Raw genomic sequence first — 15885 nt, 5'->3', positions numbered from 1 at the left:
CGGTGTCTCAATTATCTCCGCTACGATTTGATAAGCGATTGAAATGAAAAGTAGAAGATTGGCAGCATGTACGCAGACTTATGGCAGCAAGTGCAGTTCTTATAAATGAGGCTAACTGCCGTATATGTTAATATACGCAGAACTTTCCCGAGCGAGAAAATTGAGAAAGATTGCCCTTATTGATATCCTCGATCATCAGGAAAGAAAGTTCTAGGTATTTTAGCATAACATTTTAGAATTTTCTAATATTATTTTACTTTATTTTGGTTTACGTTTTGTTACTGACGTTATATAATCCAAATCTTTTCCTTCACATTAAACTCCCAATCATCATCCATTATTTATCTTACTAAAATACTAAATATTAGCGATGCCTATCACACTACTAATTCTGTGAGTTGCCAAATTCCATAGCGTAAGATTATTTTTATTTATATTTCAAATTATGATAGTTTATTCTTTACAGAAAATCGAGCAGTTAAAAACAATATCAAGAATTAATACCGGGGATGGGCAAACTACGGCCCGCCGGAAGGTTCTATCCGGCCCATGGATAGAATTTTAATTTGCCGGTCCGAGGCAAATGAAAAGAAATATGTATTTATGTATTATATACCATCGCCTTTTCTACTTGTTTAAATATTATATTTTTCATCCTTTTTTTTCAAAGGGCTGATGATCTTTTTACTTTCTCTATTTTTGTTCTAAAAACATAAATTAACGGAAATAGCAAGCACAGACAGCTTTCAATTGGTAAAGTGTTAAAAGTGGAAGTTCTTTGTTAGTTATAGCTGTAAATTGGCGCCAACAAGCGTTATCTCTTTCTCGGGGAGCAAACATGTGGGAATTCGATATAGGTGAATTAGACCTCTTAGAAAAAACTTAATTATCTTAACTTAATAATGGATGAAACCAATAAAAGAATACTTAATAAATACGAAAACTTACGAAATTAAGTTAAAATTAATAAATTAAGTTAAGCTTTCTTAAGAAATAACTTAATTTGTTTGCTGTGCAGCTAGCTAAGAACGACTTGTCTCATTTCCCGAGGTTAAATTCAATACCTTCAGTAAATGAAAAGAATCTTAAGAATTATGAAGATGGCTTGAAAAAACTGCAGTTTGAGTTCGAACGAAGATTTCAAGATTTCAGTGCCATTCAAACAGAACTGGATAATTTTATGTTGAAATTATCCAATTCTGTTTGAATGTTATGATTCAGTGCCATTCAAACAGAACTGGACAATTTATGTTGAAAGGCATGGGCCTTTCAACATAAATTGTGAAGTAATAAGGTCAGATTTGCAACGTGAATTAATTGAGTTGCAATCTAACAATTATCTCAAGCAGTGTCATTATCGAAAGTAAGTTTCCCAAATTTAATACCTCATGCCCAAAAAATCAGTGCTATGTTTGCTTCATCTTATATATGTGAAAAACTGTCTTCAACTATGAACCTTAGAAAGAATTATTTCAGAAGTATACTGACAGATGAGCATTTAGTCTCGTTCCTTAGAATCAGTATCTCACTTCGAACCTCAATATAAGGAACTTTTAAAAATGAAATCGCAGTTTCATTCATCTTGTAAGGATCTTAAGTTTTACTAACGTTTATTTTATTTTAAATCTTTACTATCACTTCTTATTTTCTACTTCCGGCCAGAATTATAAGCGTTAAAGTATTTATGCAAAGTTTGTCTGGCGAACGCCAAGTATTTAAGTTGTGGCTTTTTGCCAAGCGAGAGAGAGGAAGCAGTGAGTCGAAGCAGGCCGCTTACCTTAGAAGTTTTACTCAGTTGCTGGTTGCCGTCCAGGCCAGAGGTTTTAATCCTCTTGATAATTTTTAAACGTATTGTAGTGTTCACAGTTCTCTGTACTACATACGGCTTCCTGTTAATATAAGGCCAATCTTCCACGTTTATTATTTTAAAGTTAAATTAGAGTTTAGTTCTATTTTTTATATTTTTACGTTAGACCCCAAGTAGCGGGTCTGTGTATTCCGAAGTACGGAAGTTATTGTAAATAGAGAAAAATAAAGGGTTTTGTATACCCTTCTTGTGTATCCTGTCTACTTCCCACAGTTTTGAACATAGCTTTAGTAAGCTCTCCGTTCCGAGTCAGGTCCTTGCATGTTCCCGAAGAAGGTAAGACGGAACAATTGAACCTGATAATCTCATTAATATATTTAAATTATTATACTTGTATATTGTTTTTAAAATTTTAGAAAAATTTATCTTGGGCCCGCAAAACTTTTTGTTTTCGATTTTTGGCCCGCACCCCAAAAACGTTTGCCCATTCCTGATTTATACCAATGAAATAAACATTCAAAACATTAATAATTATTTAACTCTTAACAGCAGTTTAACGTTTATGTCATTAATATAATAAACAAAAGATGTTTCTAATGCTATGTTATAATAATAAGAATACTAATGCCATTAAGTTCTTTTATTACATAGTTTTTCATATATTCTATCATTTTTTTTTTTTTTTTTTGTTGTTGTTGTTTTGTTTTTAGTTATTACGTGCTCACCCTTAGGCACTACACGGAAAGGAAGGGATGCCCTGTGGAGGTCGTTTTAAGAGAACCTGGCTCGTATCCACGTTACACATAGGGAAAACCACGAAAACGCCCTTTCACCGGCACTCGAACCGCGGTCTGAACTACTAACTAGTATTCAGCGGCTTTTACCCCTCGGCCGTTGGCGGGCCATGTTATAACTTTGAGGCAAATATCTGCATTTTCAGTTTGAATTTTACATAAATACATTATACTAGTAAGAATAGGAGGCTTTAAAAATTATTTCTAATTGAATGATATACACTCTATACCAGGGGTTCTCACTTCTCAGGGGAAAATTCCCACTTGGAGTATCACATTTTCAGGGGGGGGATGCGGTTAGCCTTTTATTTGCCTGTTAAGTATGTAGTTTTAGTTTATGAATAAAATATATTTTTGTTGCAGTTTTGGTATTTATCAATATTTTCGCTACCTTTTTTATTTAATTTATAAAATACATTAAAATATATTTAATTTATAAAATACATTAAAAAATATATGTAAATAAATATATGTGCATTTTTCGGGTATTGGAAAAGAGGGGGGGATGATCGTCGTTATGTGTTGTGTACAGTCGTATTTCATTATAAATATCTGCAGAATTATATATATATATATATATATATATATTGTTAAAATATACTTTATTTTGTGAATAGAGAAAGTTCTTTTACCTACAATCATCTTCAAATACTATTTGACGAGGATTAATTTTAATTCTTTTTGACCTTTTAAGTAAAATGGATTGTACTTTTAAAATTTCTACATATGATTATTTTCAGTACAAATTCTCCCCCCCCCTTTTTTTTTGTATTCTTCGCAAATTTTCTCTGGACATATACATGGTCTTCGCTGCTTCGCATCTGAAATTCGCGGTCTGATATCAGTACTACATCATTCTCATATTTCAAATTCTTAGCATAGCTTCTTTGTTTTATTTATGCATTCTTCTTCACGGACATTGCCATTTATTCACTCAGGGCGTCGTGCAGACGATTTCGGCATTCCTTTTAAAAGCTGGCGATGGCGCCTGTTTTTCAACGAACGATAAGTTGGACATGAAGACATCAAGTGTTTGGGAAACGCCTTCAGTTTGTTGCCACCTGCCAATCATTTCGATACTTGACTCGATACAAGAGGAACCGACATTTGAAAAGATTTCCTACCTCCCATTGAGGTCACGTTTTTTGTTCTTTTACCTTTCACCTAATGAGAAATACATGAGAACTAAACATGGCCTGTTTATCTTCGTTCTTCGTCCCCCTTTCTGAAACTGAAAATCGATTGAAACTGTATTTAATTGGCAGTTTAGATTAATATGTTCGCATTCCTAACAATTTTTCATCAGCTGTTTGTATGTTTCAATGTAATCATACATCGCAGAACTTCCCAAATTATTTTCGAATTAAAATGGGTTCTTGAAGTCGTTGTAATTAAAATTAATTTTGCTTATCTGTTCTGGAAATTTAAAATGTACTGCAGCGCGCACCACTTCTTGCAGCTCAAATGCTCTACAGCTTCTTCCCTCTTAACTGTTAGTAAAAGATATGAGAAGATTATAATTAACATTTTCATTTTAGAATGGTCTAGGGGGGAGTTACCCAATGAATTGAAATTTTGCGTGAAGAATACTCGTAAAGCAATAGATTTTAGTCAATAACAAATTAACAGTTCAAAAATTAATTGTTGGATGACGTTGTAATGCGTACTGTCGGTGTCACACGATGATACTCACTTGCATATGATATATGCACATCACAAACATTTTGCGGTGTAATAAAAACCACAGAAAGTGCATTTTACCGCTTGTGAAAATCGTAGCCTTGTTCTTTTGCAAAAAGTATCATTAAAATATCGCACTGTTCTTGTGAAATTATTTTATCAAAACGGCAGTTCTTTCTAAATACTGTGTCAGAATTTAGAACATTGATGTCGTTAAATTCTTGTAAAGTGCGTGGAAGCGTCTAGAGTAAAATGATTTTAAAATTTAAAAATCTGATGTGTACACCACAGGACTTCCTTGTACGGAATATTAAATTATACGAATTTTTTCTTGCATTTCATTTAAACTTATTGTATTGAATTAAATCTACTTCGCCGACGGCACATGAACCACAATAGAATAAATGCATTCTTTAAAATTCACTCTACTTGTTTACCATAGCGACACTCTGGCGCTAGGTTCACTTAACAGTATTATATTTCGTTCATATTATAACTCAGAATGCACAAAATTTATATCATTTAAAGAATTATCTAATCGTTGCCACATGTTCTGTTCAAATAGTATAATAAAGCTAGAACGATGTATAAAGAAATTAAGTAAACAAAACAAAAAAGAAACAGCTTTTCACAGACGATTCGGTATTTCTCAATTAATTAAATCAGTTCTCACTTCGCGACAAGGCAAAAATGCATAAAAACTCAAAATATCTCTTAAAAATTGCGAAGTAAATCTTAAACACTTATTTCCTCGAAAAAATTCTAGACAGGATTAAGCATGATTTAATTCGCAATAATAAATGAAGGCGATATCTTTGCTGTTGCGAAGCTAATAAGTTTCTCTATATTGGCAACAAATCGACTATCCTGCTGTTTCAAATGTAAACAAGCAATGGCCGCCATCAAAAAAATTATTAGGCTTAGCGGCACTTAAACAACTTTAAAATTGTTGATAATTCTAAAAATATTGTCTACAGATTTACTAAAGACATAAAAACGTTAACCGGAAGATAAGAACAACATAATTCAATCATTTTTAAAGCAAAAAAATGTACAATTTACAAACATATAAGAGTAAAGAAACTGAGATCACTGAGCCGGGTAACAGAGTGGATATATATATAAATATATTTATATACGTTTGGTGCGGCCGATTGCAACCAAAATACGAGGTGCACATTTACATGTTATAGTAGTCCTATGTACAAAATTTCAACGTTCTGAGGCTACTCGTTTTTGAGTTATGGGAGATACGTACGTACGTACGTACATACGTTCGTACAGACGCCACGAAAAATTTTCTTCAGAATTAATTTTAAAGCAGTTTTATAATTTTTTGAAGGAAAAGAGTATTTTATTCTGTCCTTACGTACAGATATCACGCAAAAACATCGGTAAATTGCATTCGATAGCGGTGAAAATGGATAATTTCGCTGAAATATGCTGCCTGAAACTTTTAGCGATTACAATACTTCCTTTTTACTTCGTACAAGGAAGTAAAAGGACGAGCTCTTTGAATATCAAACTTTGTAGGGATCCGAAACCATTCGATAACGATATAGTAGCTACAACGATATAGTAACATTAATAATCGTGGACTACTATGGCCCTAATCTATGGACATCAATAGTCGTGTAGTGTTTCTCCATCATTTTATAATAAAGTACGGCACATGCTAAAATGTTATCTTTGCAAAGTAACTCATCTTGAAGAGTCGTCACATTAGGACATGAATGCATGAGGAATTTTCGGATTTCAGCTTCTTGTTCAGCATTCAGATGTTAATGGATGATGGATGGCTATGGAGCATTTGATACACTATAGTTTCACCCTCACAGTTACTGTTGTAGAGCTATTAGGCTTTTTCAGAGCAAGAAACACGAAAATCAGTCGTCGCAGAAATCTGAACTTTGGATTTTCCGATTGCCAATCGGATATTCTTCCAGTTAAACCATGAGAGCACGGAATGTGGAAGGATGCTCTTTATACACTGAAGTGACAAAAGTCATGGGATACCTCCTAATATTTTGTCGGTCCTCCTTTCGGTCCTTAACATTATTATGTTATTATGCAAAACTGCAGAATTTGGGCAATCAAATATCTGCATGCACTACGCCATACAGGTGTATTGTGTTATTTAGCAGCATTTATTGCTGGCCTTCCGACTGCTGTCTTTATAAAAAGGACATTCAGGCCAGTTTCGGGCCTGAAGACCTTGTCACTATTCTGCAATGGCCGTAAATACGAATCTCTTTCGAAAAATTAATTATACTCTCGCTGCAACAACATCAGTGCTTAAATATCACAGTTTTCATGTAAGATAATTAAGCGGCAGTCTGGTGCTTATGATTTTTTGGCTTATATTTTTTAAAGAAAGTTGGATTTAATGGACATTTTACACAACCGAAATGAGAACTGGCATCATCTTCTCAACATCTCTTCAACACATGCTTTGCTGTGTGAAAATACTATTTTTTTCAGCTTCAGCGTAGACCAGAAAGTTAAAGTAAGCATGATTATTTCTTTATCATGAATGTTTGTCTTCGTTCATAAATGTTTGTTATTACTTTGGACAAAAACGGATCGTCAATTACCCTATCAGCTCAAATCCTCCCCCCCCACACACTAAACCAAGATCCTTTGCTTCACATGCACTCATTCAAAATTAATTTCAAATCAAAATTTCTGATATTTTTTTTTATTATTTCGGGTAATTTCTTAGTGTGATCTTTAATTGTAATCACTCTGTACATTTATATACTATATTTTTACATTCAAATTAGGAAAACTGACTACATTAAAACGCTTAAAATTAATCATAATTATTAAAAACAAATTCAAATTTATTTTCGGCAGCATCTTAATATGCGATAAAATGGGAATTGCTTTGTCTTATGGTAAGATGTTTGCCAATAAGGTTCACAAATATTTTACTGAAGTGACTTTCGGTAAGGAATTGATTTTAAATTTTGGTTATATATTAATTTACTTTCGCCCGCAAAGCAAAAATGCATAAAAACTCAATTTTCATTAAAAATTATAAAATACAGAAAACCTAAAACAGCAAATACCATTAAAAACAGCTCAAAAACAATTTTTATCATTAAAATTAGAGCTTCTGCTATATAAAAGCGAGTAGTTCGGCAGAGAGCAGAAGGACAAAATTCTCGGTGCAAAAAATTGAACGTTAACTTTCGGTCCCATTGCGCAAAAAGAGACAGAAATTAGGGCACAAAGTGACTTAATTCACTCTTCTACTAAGAGTTTCTCATATTTAAACAAATGGCAACCTCGTCAGGTTTAGCGCCTCTGAACTTTTAATTTGTAGATAATTCTACAACTGCTGCATTCAGATTGACTAAAGTAATAAAAACCTTGAAAAACATAAGAACAACAATCCATTTTAAACCGAAAAATACACAATTTACCGACATATAAGAATAAAAAAACAATTCACCGAACCGGGTAACAGAGTGGCATATACATATATATTCATGTTTGGTGCGGCCGATTGTAACGAGAAAGGGACGTGCACAACTACGTGTTATAGCAGTCCCATGCACACAATTTCAACTTTACAGCTATTCGTTTTTGCGTTATGCAAGATACATACATATATACGTACAGACGTCACGATACGTACAGATTGTAACGAGAAAGGGACGTGCACAACTACATGTTATAGCAGTCCCATGCACAAAATTTCAACTTTACAGCTGTTCGTTTTTGTGTTATGCAAGATTCATACATATATACGTACAGACGTCACCCCCCAAAAAAAACCTAAGTCCATTTTAAATCCATTTTACGGTCCGTTTTGAAGAAAAGAGTTCTTGTTCTGTCCGAATGTACAGATACTTCCCAAAAATATTATTCAAGTGGATTCAAGAGCGGTCAAAATGGATATTTTCGTTGAAACATGATACCCGAAAAAAAACCGACACATTGTACCCGATACTCTACTTTGTAAAGCATGGTTCATTATTACAGAAGTTAACGACTACAGTTTTCGGATGCGCTAAATTATGATAGGGAAGAAATCCTGCAAAGTTTATTTTAATTAACATTACTTATATTAAAATCTTCCCTATATTTCTACTGTTTTGTGTGCTCCTCGGAATATGTAAATGAGAGGAGTTTTAAAGATTAAAAGAACCTAAGTTAAGAGTGTAACGACTGGAAATTCCAGTTGGTCAATCTAAAACTTCCCTATTTGTGTCTGATTTAAGATACATTTTTTTCCAATTAAATTTCCTCTTTGCTTTGAATACTAAGTAATAGTTCGCAATATTAGTCAACCCAGGTGCAAAGACATAATTTAACTGGAAAGCTAACACATTACACTAGCATTTAGATATAGCGAAACTGATTTTAATTTTATGCATTTAATAGACACTTGATAAGTTAAATAAATTTAATTAAGTTAAACAATTATTAGTCCAAAGGGGCTTTGTCTCTGAAGGACTATAGTTTTCGTTTTGCGATTTTGCCTCGAATTACTATAAACGGCGTATCACTTTTCAAATTGTTGCCACCAAATGTTAGAGTCCTGCATTATATTTGAAAAAATTAAATAATGAAGAATCTGCATAAATGTATGTATGTTTCTAGCATTTGATAAAACACCGGTACCTACAGACATTCACAGTTTTGAATGACGTAATTCTACTGCGAATATGGATATCTGAAATCCAAAATTTGAAATTTGCTTTATTATCGATTTCATATTTTGTAAAACTTTAACAAATCTTTGATTAACAAACTCAACGATTTAAAACCGAGCAATGGCAACACTCTCCGGGAAGGGGGGGGGGGTACCTTTTTATCTCCAGCGCGTGGAACTGTGTATTGGAAATTCTGAAGATATGCTCACTTTAAAATTATTTTGCTACGTATTGCTGTTGAATTGAATTTTATGGTTTAGGTGCAAAGAACATGATAATAAATAAAGGTAACACACAAAACGTTAAAAAAAACGCCCCTTTGGACGTAATTTAAAATCTGAAACCTTTCAGATTTTATTTATTTATTTGATTTTAAAATTTGTCTTTATTTTACATTTCATTTTATTATTATTTATTTCTATTTGGAATTCTAAAATATCAAAATGCTTTGCAAATGCTCGCAAGCAAATAAATCAGTCAAAATAACACAGACTGACTCTCGCAATTTGATTTGCGGTTGTGAAAAACAAATCCCAGATCTCGGCACACAGATCACGATAGCCATATTTACACAAGCCGTTGCCACCCTGGGAGTCGAAATCTGTGTATCTTATCCTTCGTGGCATACTTGGCCATCAATTATTCGCTTTCATAATTCATGACAGGGTGCCAAATCGCTACAAGCCATTACCCGTGCTCCACAAATGCCACGCAGGTGTTAAAACAAGGCTTGGTGTGTCACGAAGAACAAACACTGTGTGAGGTCAAGCAGGTGGAGAGGGGGCGGGAGATTCACCAAGATGTTCTCTGTTTTCGAAGGAGAGGGATTAATCCTCTTCGCATTTACAAGAGGCTGAGTCATATATTTTCGCCATTTTGGGTTCTTGAATTTTAATGGCATATTTTTTACTTGTTCATAAAGTTCAAAATGGATTAGTTAACACAAAGCCTACGTTTTAAACGTGTGGTAACTCTTTTTTACTACGATTTTCATGTTTTTTAGAAGCGATATTTTTTCCCCTTGTTAATAGATATATGCGTTTATTTGCTTATTACTTAACCTGATTAATTATTCCGTTAATTTTACGATGTTTTATATGTTATAAAATTAACGGAATACTTAATGAACACAAAATGCTTTGAGGAAAGTAAAAATTTTATATTCATCACAGACAAAGTTTAAAACATTACTAGCGGGCAAGCCCGCCAGCTGAACATTACTCATGAATGACACGCAGTTTTGAATATATACAAACTGTCCATAGCACAATATAATGATGTGCTTGTTTTCATGGATGGAAACAAGCTATTACTATTTTCCTTGTGAAGCGAGGCCAATAAAAATCTTGAAGCAATTAGAAGCCAAAACGAATCCTAAAAATATGGATAGAATGAAATAGAATGAATCAATGCTAATTTTAACTTTAATTGTAATTCGAAGATGTTAGTATGAGATAATTAAACAACTTTCAATGTAGGTAATTTAGGTAAAAATAACACGCCGAAAAAATATTAATTTAGAAGTCAAACAACAAAAATCAGCGTTATATTTGCAAATTTTCACAGGACTAGTTTCGATGGTTTTACCGAACCATCACCCTCAGCTGCCAAAGTGCAAAATGTACTTTCAATGTACTTAAAAAATTATTATTTTTATTGTTAGATTACTAATTTTCCTGGCATATGAAAATCTATTGCATTTACACTATATTTATAATTGTCAAAAATCCAATATAAGCACATATTAGCTCTATTGTACTCCAGGAATAAGTAAAAGCAACTTATCTTTAAGTTCTTTTAAGAAATCTGAATTTTCTTGGAGAAAGCGACCACAAACTGAGTAAATTATCTGAGTGCCGCTTTATGTTCTTTGGAGAAATACAGGACAACTTAACAAAGACGGATAACAAGCTAAAACGACACATTAATTAATCGTAATTAATGTAGTATTTATATTTCCTTGAGAATTAGAGAGGCATTCATTAATTTGGCATCCAGAAATTATGCCTTCAAAAATACTTAATTATAGAAGGAAACCATTATTATCATAAGAAAACAAGATCAATTAATAGCGCTTGGAATTTTTCAAGGCAGGGATAGATTCCTAACAAAACCAGACAGTAAGACTAATCAGTGGGAAAATAAAAACTTGTCAATTACTTTTTTTCTGTGGTAATGAATCGTCGTCAATTAAAACTAAGATTTTTTTTCATTTGCACTGATAAAAAATGATACTCAATGATCATTTCCTCATTAATCTTGAGCTAATTTCGATTACAGGTCGTTTCAGAAACTCTGAAAAGGTCTTGATTTATCTGGTAGCTGAGCAGAAGATTTATTACATTACTTATAATAATTTTAGAGCTAGTAAAATTACTATTTTAAGATTACACTCTTATGTAATTTTAAGGAAAATGCCGTTGCTAGTTAAAGTGGAATTTAAGCTAGTAGTTACATTTAAGTGAAATTAATACTCATGCCTCCAATCTTGAACGTTTTTCGGCATAACTGTTAGAAAATTGGTAACTGGCTATGCGTATCATGAATGCAAATTGGATGCAATGATTCTTTATTCTTCAAGGCTAGTACTAAAATATAGTAATGTAATGTAATATATAACTGTGCTGCAAACCTCCTGCTCATGATTAATGCAGCACACCCAGCATTACTGAAATATCGTATAAACTCATACAATGTTTGAATTTTGCATACATCATAGACAGCTGTTTGAATACAATTCCATGATGACAAGGATTCTCTTCCATCAAAGGTCTCACCTTTTTTATTACGCTAGGTGTTATCGATATTTCCAAAACATTTATCAGATTGAGAATTCTACGAAATTATTTTATGTCAGAGCGAATATTCGATTTGAATGTTATTCGTAGCATTACTAAATGCAATGATATCTTGCTAAAAGTTCCTCATCTGTGTTGAAATTTCTTGGTTGTCTGAAGATGTATGCGATTTATTAGACCTTATTCTATACTAACATCTGCATGGCCTTTTGAAGGCCCTAATTTTATTAAAAATTAATGATTTAGTACCAATGATGATAGATTATTAGCAGTTCCATAAATTGAATGATTTGAAATTAAAGGTAATATAAAGGATTGTTTCTAAGGATTGGGACTTCTGTAAACTATTGGGAAGGAGTCAAGACTGGCGAACTCCGGGTATCCGAGTTTAATTTCAATTCCGAGAATCCGGGAGGGATAAACTCAGGAATAAACAAAAAATAATATATCTGTGGAAGAAGCCGCACTTTGCTTAGACTCTCTAGCTGTTTTCTTTGGAAAGTTCCCTAACTGTAGTATATGCAGTCATAAAGAAAAGTTAGCTGTGTTCTTAGCCAAATCATAGGTTCATAAAATTGCAATTTATATAAAACTTGCGTCTTCTTCATCTTTTAGTTTCGTTCTGTGATATTATACTAGTATACAGGATACTTCAGCAAATCGGTTTACTCCTAGACGATGGAAATCACATAGCAATGCATGGTCGGTAACGCTTTCTTGGCGCGGATGTGACGACACAAAACACAGAAAAAGGAAGAACACGAACAGTGTGGCAAAACATGTTATGTTAGTACAGCAGAAACCAAGATATAAGAACAAATGTAGACAACGATCGTCGCTGAAGAAGGTATTCGAAATTACGACCCGGAACCGTGATGCAGGCCTAACATTTGCGGGGCATGGAAGTTCTGCATCACACACGGAAGTCCGCATGGAAGATGCATGACGCACACTTTTTGCGTCACGGTCCGGGTTGTAATTTCGAACAGCTTTGATGACGATCGTCTGTTTTTATTTTTACTTCTTGGTTTCCGCTGCATTAAGCATAATAAACATTATTCTTACCCTGTTCGTTTCTTTCCTTTTTTGCGTTCTGTGTTCTAGGAAAGCATTTCCGACCATGCATTGCTACGTGATTTTCCTTCCTCTAGGTGTACTCTATCTCTCGTGAAAGTTTGTAACCGATTTGCTGAAACACCCTGTATATATATATATATAGTATAATACTAGTAATGATATTATACGTACTAATATGATATTATTCTAGTATTGGCATTTACACTGCGATGATAAAATGGATAGCTTAGAATAATTTTTACGGGAGTACAAAATGTTGAATATGTTTTCAAGTTCTATTAATATTATTTAATTTAGTAGTTTATGATTAAGATGAGTAAAATTTTCATTTTTGTAACAATTGAATCTAAACGTTTTTCAATTAGTTAGCTCTATAGCTTTAGGTAAGACGGAAATTCAAAGCCATTTTAATTTCTATAATTCTCTAGTGATAATTAACCTAAAACTCCGCAGGCTAGGAGAAATAGATGATCTTGAAACTTAACGGATCTGAATTTAAATTCGTAAACTTGGTAATCAGTGCATGCTGTGACACTTAAGTACTGAATAGACAAAAAGTTTTTGTATTCTTTTTAGAAGGTCAAGAGATAGAGATTTGAGGGAGTGATAGAAGATGATAGTAATTTAAGAATTATTTCATAAATTAAAATTTTCTAATTTAGGATTACATTTGATTCTGAGAATGCATCGTTGTGTTGCATATTTATTAAATTGTAAATGATGTTAGTTGTAGGAAGTTGTAAATGAATATAGTTAAAATAATTTAATATCAGCTTCTAAATAGAGCAAAGCTTTAGCAGAGATGAAATACAGAAAACACTGAATTAAACTTTTGTGTATATTTTGGCCTAAAAAGTTTTCGAGGATTTCCTTATGTAATAGAATAGAATATAACTAATTTTTCTTATAACTATTATTCTCAAACTTCTTTCAAATTATATCCCTTAACAATAATTAAATGTCTAATATAACCCCCAATAAAATTTCCCTAAATGACATGCTTTCAGCAATTTTTAATTTTTAATTTTTATCATTTTGCAAATTATTGGGCCGGTTTGCTATCTACTGAAAAAAATGGGCATATAATGAAAAATTGTGAATGTAGTAACCGTTACATCAGAAATCCTGCTTTTATAGTTAACCGTATTATCTGTAACTGATAATCATTACGATCAGTTTAAAACTATTAAACGCTTAATTTTACTTTAAACACTATAGAACTCTGTCACCATTGAAGAAGAAGAATTTAATTGAAAAACAGTGTGTGGAATTTGAAAAAAAAATTTTTCCACAGATTTGTTTAAAAATAAAGAATAAAACGAATCTAAACATGATCGCTTTCCTAATTAATACTTATATCTATAATTTTAGTGATGAAAATGTAATTCTGAAATTAAGAGATAAATGCCTTTGAAGTTGATTTTACTTTTTAATGGTTGGTTATTTAGTTGAAACTTTTAGACGGGGGAGGAGGGGGTTCCAGCTACAAATTTAGCCTATTGCAGAGCTTATTTATAGGTGGACTATCTTAAATTTAGGTATTAGGCTAAATTTGAGTTACTCTTTCATGATCTGAAAAATTGTTCTCTCATTCATATATAACGCTGAGTAAAGCATGTTAAATGTTTCAGCTGAAGTTGAAAAGAATCGTTAAGTATCTGAATTAACGATCTTCTTTCTGTCAGTGCTATTTTCATACTATTTCGATTACAGCAATATATATAGGTAGCTGAAATCTTTGAGACACAGCCATACAATATGCGCTAAAAAAATTATTTGTTACATGCGTAAATTTAAACTCTTTTATGTTTGTTCACAGGCCATATTTGTGGCAACAACTGGAATTTATTAATCGCAGAATAAATTTTGAAAGAAAAGAAAATAGAGCTCACGCAAGCGCAGTATTGCGTCATAAATTTCCATTATTTTAATGTGAGGATAAATCAAGAAGAATGAATTCAACGTATACAATTAGCACGTGAAAATTAAGCTCCATTTCGAGCCATTATATTCAGATGATTTACGGAATATCGCAGAGATCGAAATTCCTTTCTGGATTAAGACCACAAAGGAAGAGTTTTTGTGAGCTGTAGTCTCAAAAAAAATATGTCGACTATACGAAAAATGTTTATTAATGATTACCACTGTACTTATAAAATAATATAGAAGGAATTAATATTGGATCCGCAGCTATACAGAAAACTATTCGTGAAGATCTTCATATGAAAAAGCCAGTTTGTCTTTGAGGTCCCTATCAATTAACTAAACATCAAAACGCAGAGCATAAAGAAAGTAATCACAATCAGTAAAGAAACAATAGAATCGCTTAAAAATGGTGGACACCACGTTATTTCTAAAATCGTAAGTAGTGATAAACTGAATATACTGTTTTTTGATGTTCCAATATGTCAAAGAAGTAAAGTATGGGTTTTTGAAAATGACCCCAAATCAACGATGGTGAAGAAATGAAAAAAGTAATGCATGCCATTTTCTTCAGAGATATAGGACTGATTAAAGCAATCAAATTAGAAGGACAGAAGATAGGTACTGCTAACTGGTTTACCACTAAGTTCTTCCAGAAATTCTTTAAGATGTAAAAACTAGGGGATTCATGTTTCACTGTGATAATGCATCTTCTCATTTAGAAAGACTGTCAGCTGAATTTCTTGAACAAAAACACATTAAAGGTATAGAATATCCATCATATTCTCCTGATCTTGTTATGTGTGATTTTTAGTTATTTTTTAAACTCGAACAAAATTTACGTGGCTGTTGTTTTCATTCCGAATATGAGATTGATAAGGCTGTAAAAGCATATTTTTTATCAGTTCCGAGAAATGGCTAGGTTGAAGCATTTAATTTTTGGACACGAGACTGCCCATATCTTTCCCCCTTAAACATTAAACAAAACTGGCCATTTGAGTCAGTGGATACTTTCCAGTTCTTTTTAAGGTAATCGACCTCGTTCAAAAGGCCTATTTCTCCTAAAAAATACCAATTTGTTTTATTTAACATTTTTAAAGGTCGCATTCTTAGGTATAAAAAACAACCAGTTTTTCTGACAG

Source organism: Stegodyphus dumicola, chromosome 12 (genome assembly GCF_044657685.1).
Source record: "Stegodyphus dumicola isolate Sdum_Otavi_A_Nest chromosome 12, ASM4465768v1".
Classification (NCBI taxonomy): domain Eukaryota; kingdom Metazoa; phylum Arthropoda; class Arachnida; order Araneae; family Eresidae; genus Stegodyphus; species Stegodyphus dumicola.
Note: the sequence above shows the minus strand (reverse complement) of the source record.